We start from the raw sequence: 5,879 nt of genomic DNA, 5'->3' as shown, positions 1-5,879 counted from the left end.
CAGCTTCCCTGCCCCCGCCCTTGTAGGGTGGCCCCACAACCGTCCTCACGCATCTCTGCTGCCTGCCCCAGCTCTGCCTGTCGGGTGATGTCCTCCTTCCGGGTCACTGTGACCTCATCCCTCAAAGCCTGCTGCCTCTCTTCTTCCTCCAGTGCTGGGGGAACAGGGCTCCACGTGTCTTATGGAATAAGCCGCCTTGATTTCAGGCTCTCCGCCTCCAGGACCCTGAGAATAAGCTTCTGGTGTTTTAAGGGCACCAAGCAGAGCGCTTACTGCAGTGCCGTGTTGCATTGGGGCTCCCTCCTTGTCTGAACTCGTGTGAGTCCTTCCTCCCCCCACCCAACAGGAAAGCCCCATGGGCTTCCTCCCACCCTCTCGTCAGGTGCTTGTGCTTGTGCATTTCCCTGAGGGCAAGGGCACCAGACAGGGCCATCCCAGAGGACCCTGGGGTGGCGGTCGCCCTCCAGGCCACGTCTTACTACCATGAGGACCAGAGAGGGAGAACCCCCCATTACAAGGTGGCCTACGGCTGAGAGAACCCGGTAGGTAAAGACAATGCATGCCTCAAATCCATGCCCCGGTGATAAAAGTGCAACTCCCCAGACCTGTTCCCTCATCACATAACGGGGGAGGAAACACGGCAAGGTCAGAATTGGATTTCCCGGGAAAACAATCATGACAATTCAGAAACACTCCAAAGAGTCATTTTGGAGAATGGCATGAATAAATTTAAACCCCTCGCAACACAGCCTTAGGTGTTCTTAACTCTGCCCGTCGCTGCCCTCTGCAGCCTGTGCACACGGCGGGCTGGAATCTCCACCAGTCCGGTTCCAGGCTGGCCAGTGAGTCAGCGCTGTGATCATTTTATCTGCCTCACATGTAGAATTGATTGGGACAATCAGGACAGCGATTGCCTTTCATAACCTGATCAATGAAATCCCACTGGGTGAGAGACAGTGTTTTAAAAAGTAATTGTTTAAATGAACTTGATATTTTTATTGCAAAACTGTATCACAACATGCTTTAAGGTTGAATTTTAGCTCAGTAACCACAAACATTATTCGAGTGATTGATAGAGAAGCTAATGACAAACACTGTTGTGTTTTAAATAATCTAATAAAAAGCATATTAACATAGGGGAGGATATCAGTTGGGTGTACACACACAAAGTAATGTGTTCATTTATGGTAATGAAGTTAGTTAAATTCTGTCAAACTTTGCTTTTCTTTCTAAACGCGATGCGAGTGGCATTGTTCACCTCTACTCCTGGCTTCCCAGCTGGTTCTTTTACATATAACCTACTATCTGGGTCCAAAATGCAGGCTGCAACACAGACGCAGGCCCTGCCTGGCTGGAGCTGCTCCTGTCACTGGCCTCACCTGGGCAGATAGGCAGTCCCTTGCATTGTACCTTTAGAACGAGCATCGTTTCCTGGGGAGGTTTGGCTACATCATCCTGGGTTCACCCAGCAGGAAATCCTAGGGGGCAGTGTGGCCACAGATGGAGAGAGAGAGGGCAGGAGAGGTTCAGGGACCCCCGTTTCCCTCCCCGCCGTGGTCTGGAGCCAGTTGCCTGGAGGGACCTGGGGCTCCAGGAAGGCGTCAAGAGGGGGGTCTGGTTCCACCATCTCTAGTGATTTGCCTTGTGACTCATCCCATGGCCTCTCAGAGGGTCAGCCAGCCTTTTCATACCTATTCCAGGGAGCTGCTGTAGCGCCCGGCCTGCCACTGGGCTGCTAGGAAATGCCAATGAACCAAGGGGTCTGAGTGGGTGCCCAGAGCCCAGGGTGGGTGCTCTTTGCATCACTGGCGGCAGCCGCCTCACGTCCCGCCCTCCTCTCTGTGCAAACCTGCCCTGGGGCTGCCCCACTTCATCCCGTCAGCTCTGTTTTGCAAGACTGTGATCGTCCCGGCATAGACCCATCCAGTAAATGTTACAGAAAGGATAACAGGTGGGACTTCAGGAGGCTGACAGCTCCTCCAGAGAAGGGGGTCCAGGCAGCCCCAGGTGTGCAGAGCTTCTGGCTCCTGCTGAGTTTGGTGTCCAGGTAGGGACAGCGGGCAGGCTCAGGGCCTGTGTCCATGAGAAGTGGGGGCCGGGTGTCAGGGACTCCCGGGGCTCCTGCAGATCTAACAGCAACGTTGCGGGCACAAGGCCCAGCGTTTAGGAGAAGACCGTGGGGCCAGGCCGCCCGCGTCCGGCCCTGGCTCTGCTTCTCACTCACTGTGCGACCCTCCGCCATTACTGTGCCTAGGTTTCCCCACCTGGAAGAGGAGATAAACATAGTACCACCTGCTTCATAAGGTCCTTGTGCGAATAAACGGGTTTACACACAAAACACGCCTAGGACAGGTCCTTGCACAGGGTGGTTGGGAGGGGAGGCTCGATCAGTAAACATTAGGCATCAGCTTTACCCAGTCTTTCCCTTCCATTCGGCCACATGAGCTCCGCCTCCCCCATGCCTCCCACCCACCAAGCACACACCCACCTCTGGGCCTTTGCACCTGCTCTTCTCTCCACCTGGAACCCCTCCCCCACAGGTATCGGCATGGCCACACCCCCATTTTAGTCGTGTCTCTGCTAAAATGTCCCTTAATCAGTAAGGCCTCCCTCATCACCCTACGTAAAACTGCCCTGCTGTTACCCCCATCCCTCCCATCCCATGACCTTGATTTTTAGTTATTTCTTTGTTTCACACAACACTTATTATCTGACATAAGAAATATCTCATGCTTAAAGTAAAGCAAAAACATGCTTGTAAAACATGTTTCTTATGCCAAAGACCTGAAATTGGATTATTTATACCTGAAATTGGATTATTGAGAACAAGAGAAAAATAAAAGGAAATACAAGGCACATATTAAAATTAATAGGAGTTAGTTGACATGGGACTCAGAAAATTCGTAGCTTTTAACACTCTTATTATTTTAAAATAAGAATATATAGATATTCTTTTTTAGATTCTAAAACTAACACAACATTGTAAATCAACTATATTTCAATGAAAATTTAAAAAAGAAAATAAGAAAATAAACTAAGTACTATCTAGCTCAAAGTCTAGAAAAATAAAAATAAAATACACCTAGATAAAAGTGGCATAAATGATAAAGTTAAAGACAAAGAAACAAAAAAGTAGTAGGACTTATGAACAAAGCTAAGGGCTAACTCCAATAAGAATAAAACTTACCAAATATTATTAATTAGGAAGGGAGAGAAATATAGATGAAAATGATACGAAGAGCAGATGTAGCCCCAATTGCATATAAAAACTCATAAATGTTTATAAGTTTAAAAGTCTCAGTGAAAAGGTGAGCTTTCCAGGAAAACAGGAATCACCAGTGGGAATTCATGGAAAAGGCAGACAAACACTGAATTGGAAGGAAATGGGAAGTTCATCCTACAGACAAGCAAGAAGCTCGCAATGTAGCCAGACCACAGGATTTCACTGAAAACTAAAGAAGGACATCAAAGGAAACAAACACCTTAAACATAACAACATAAATTAAACATAAAAACAAACTTTCTTAACGTGAGAAAATCCTGTACATCTATCTCAGACCAAACACCAGCATCACACTTGATACTGGACGTTAGGGACAATTAGAGTCTGGAACTGGCCATGGGTTTCTGTTATCAGTAAACTTATTATCACCCCCAAATATACGCAGTGCAATATGACAGAATAAGCTGAATGAGGAGCGTTAATGGGAGGCTGGAGGCGGAAGGTGCACTTAGTTTAGGAGGACATGCTGACACTTGCCTCCTTGTCAGTCCCATGGAAACATACTGAAACTACACCAAAATAGTAGTGTTCCCATGTGCTATCAGACAACAAAAATTAGAACGAAAAAAGGCATCAGCAATGGTAATAAATAATAAGTTAATTACATATGTATACACATATGTGTTTTTTTAATTGCATAAAAAGTGAAACTTTCAAAGTGTCAAGTATGGGTGATTTATTAAACACATTTTGTTGTGTTAGTCAACTGTTAACCGTGAAAATATGAGTGTATATTTATTGATATGAGGAAAACGCTCATATATACTAAAAAGAATGTTTAAAATGATGTAATGTGATATACATTTTCCTCTCTTTTGTAATGCTTGGAAGGATATAAACCAGATATTAACAGTGATCGTGACGGGAGATTCCTTACTCTCTTTGCTTTCGTATAAATTTTCAATATTAAACATGTATCTCCTTTGTAACTAAAAATAATTTTAAATGAATAAGACCAAACTAGTCGGGCAATAAAAGTTTATAGTAGGAAACACTAATATAGAGGGAATAATGTGATGTTGCATCCAAAACTTTATCTAGTGTTTCAATTGTTTATAGCAGCAGAGTCTAGTGTATAATGTTTAGGTGACTTTATTTCATTTGGATTCTTTAACAAACAGGATACAAATCGTTAGACTCTAGGAACTCAGGAGAACAGTGGAGCCGTCTGCCGCCGAGTCCCAACCAGCATCAAATAACCTCATCAAGGTTTTCAATTAATAACTTTTAAAAATCAGTCCTCATTGTTAAGAGAAAAATCAAATAAAAGAACAGAACCCCAGACTATTCGTACAGTGTAAGCTCTGCTTTGGTGACAAGGAAAGGGTGTGTGTTTGGGTGGGGGCAGGTCTGTCTACTACACCGACACCCACATGTCCTACATCACTCATAAACCCGACACCCAGGGGTCCCACCGGCACCACGCAGCCCCTTGCTCTGAGCCCACCCACGAGAATGGACAAGATTTCTCCTCCTCAGGGGTCTCCATCGGGTCAGGGCAGCTTCTCCCTCTGGGGAGGACCTCTCCCGACATGTTGAATCATCCATGCACGTTGTCAAGACCTGGGTCCGCTCACGGCCTGGCCAACTGTTCCAAGCCCTTTGTCCTCATCCAAGCTGTCCTCTCACCCTCGCTCGCTGGGAAGACACATGCTGGGCAGTGGGCCTCTCCAGCCTGCAGTTGACTCAGCCCACAGGGCACATCTGCCCTCCTCTTACCTCCTCTGAGCGGGCGGCCCATTGCCCTGTGGATCCTGCATACATCAGCGCATACCCGCCGGGTGCCGGTTCACAGGTCTGGACCCCTCCTGGGTTTGAAGTTTCACCTGTATGACATGCCTTTCTCTCTCCCCTGCCCCACTGAGGAGCCACGTCGTAAGGATCCTTCTGGACACTCCCTCCCTGGCCCCGTCCTCCCCCAGCTGCCCCCGGAGTCCCTGCCCGACGCCCACAAGCATCTTCTCTGAACTTGCCTAAAGGCTGTTCAGGATACCCTTAGCCACACACACTCTGATGCTACAGGCCGACCTCTGACCCGTGAGCAGGGAAAGCAGCCCGTCCAGCGGGCATGGCCCCTCGCTCTACCTGGCTTACTGAGCAGATAGCACAGCCGGGGGTCCCAGGAGAGCACATGGGGATCAGTGGGCTCCTCCACCGGCAGTGCGATCCCGAGGACAAGCGTCCTGTGGGCCTCCCAGGCGGGGGTCTGAGCACACGTCGGCCCTCCCTCTGCCACCTCCTCTCCTGCCCTCCGGCTGCCCTCCCCCCGACCCCCATGTCCTTCCACCCATGTGCGCCCCTCACGGCTGCGGGGAGGCCTTCTGAGCAAGGAGCGCTGTTGGGGGGTTGCTTCCTTACCCCCGTTCCTCCAAGAACAGGACACCTTTCCCTGCCGGACCATGTGAGGCTGGCGTGCACTTCCTGAACCTCCTCCGAGGTCTACCTTGCGGTCCGCATTCTACGGTAAAGAAACCTGGGCCAGAGGTTTCTGAAATTGGGTTATTGAGAACAAGAGAAAAATAAAAGGCAATACCAGGCACATATTAAAATCCATAAAGAGGGCTTCCCTGGTGGCGCAGTGGTTGGGAGTCCGCCT

Source organism: Lipotes vexillifer, unplaced genomic scaffold (assembly GCF_000442215.2).
Source record: "Lipotes vexillifer unplaced genomic scaffold, Lipotes_vexillifer_v1.1 scaffold1117, whole genome shotgun sequence".
In the NCBI taxonomy this organism is placed as follows: domain Eukaryota; kingdom Metazoa; phylum Chordata; class Mammalia; order Artiodactyla; family Lipotidae; genus Lipotes; species Lipotes vexillifer.
This window is presented reverse-complemented; position numbering follows the sequence as displayed.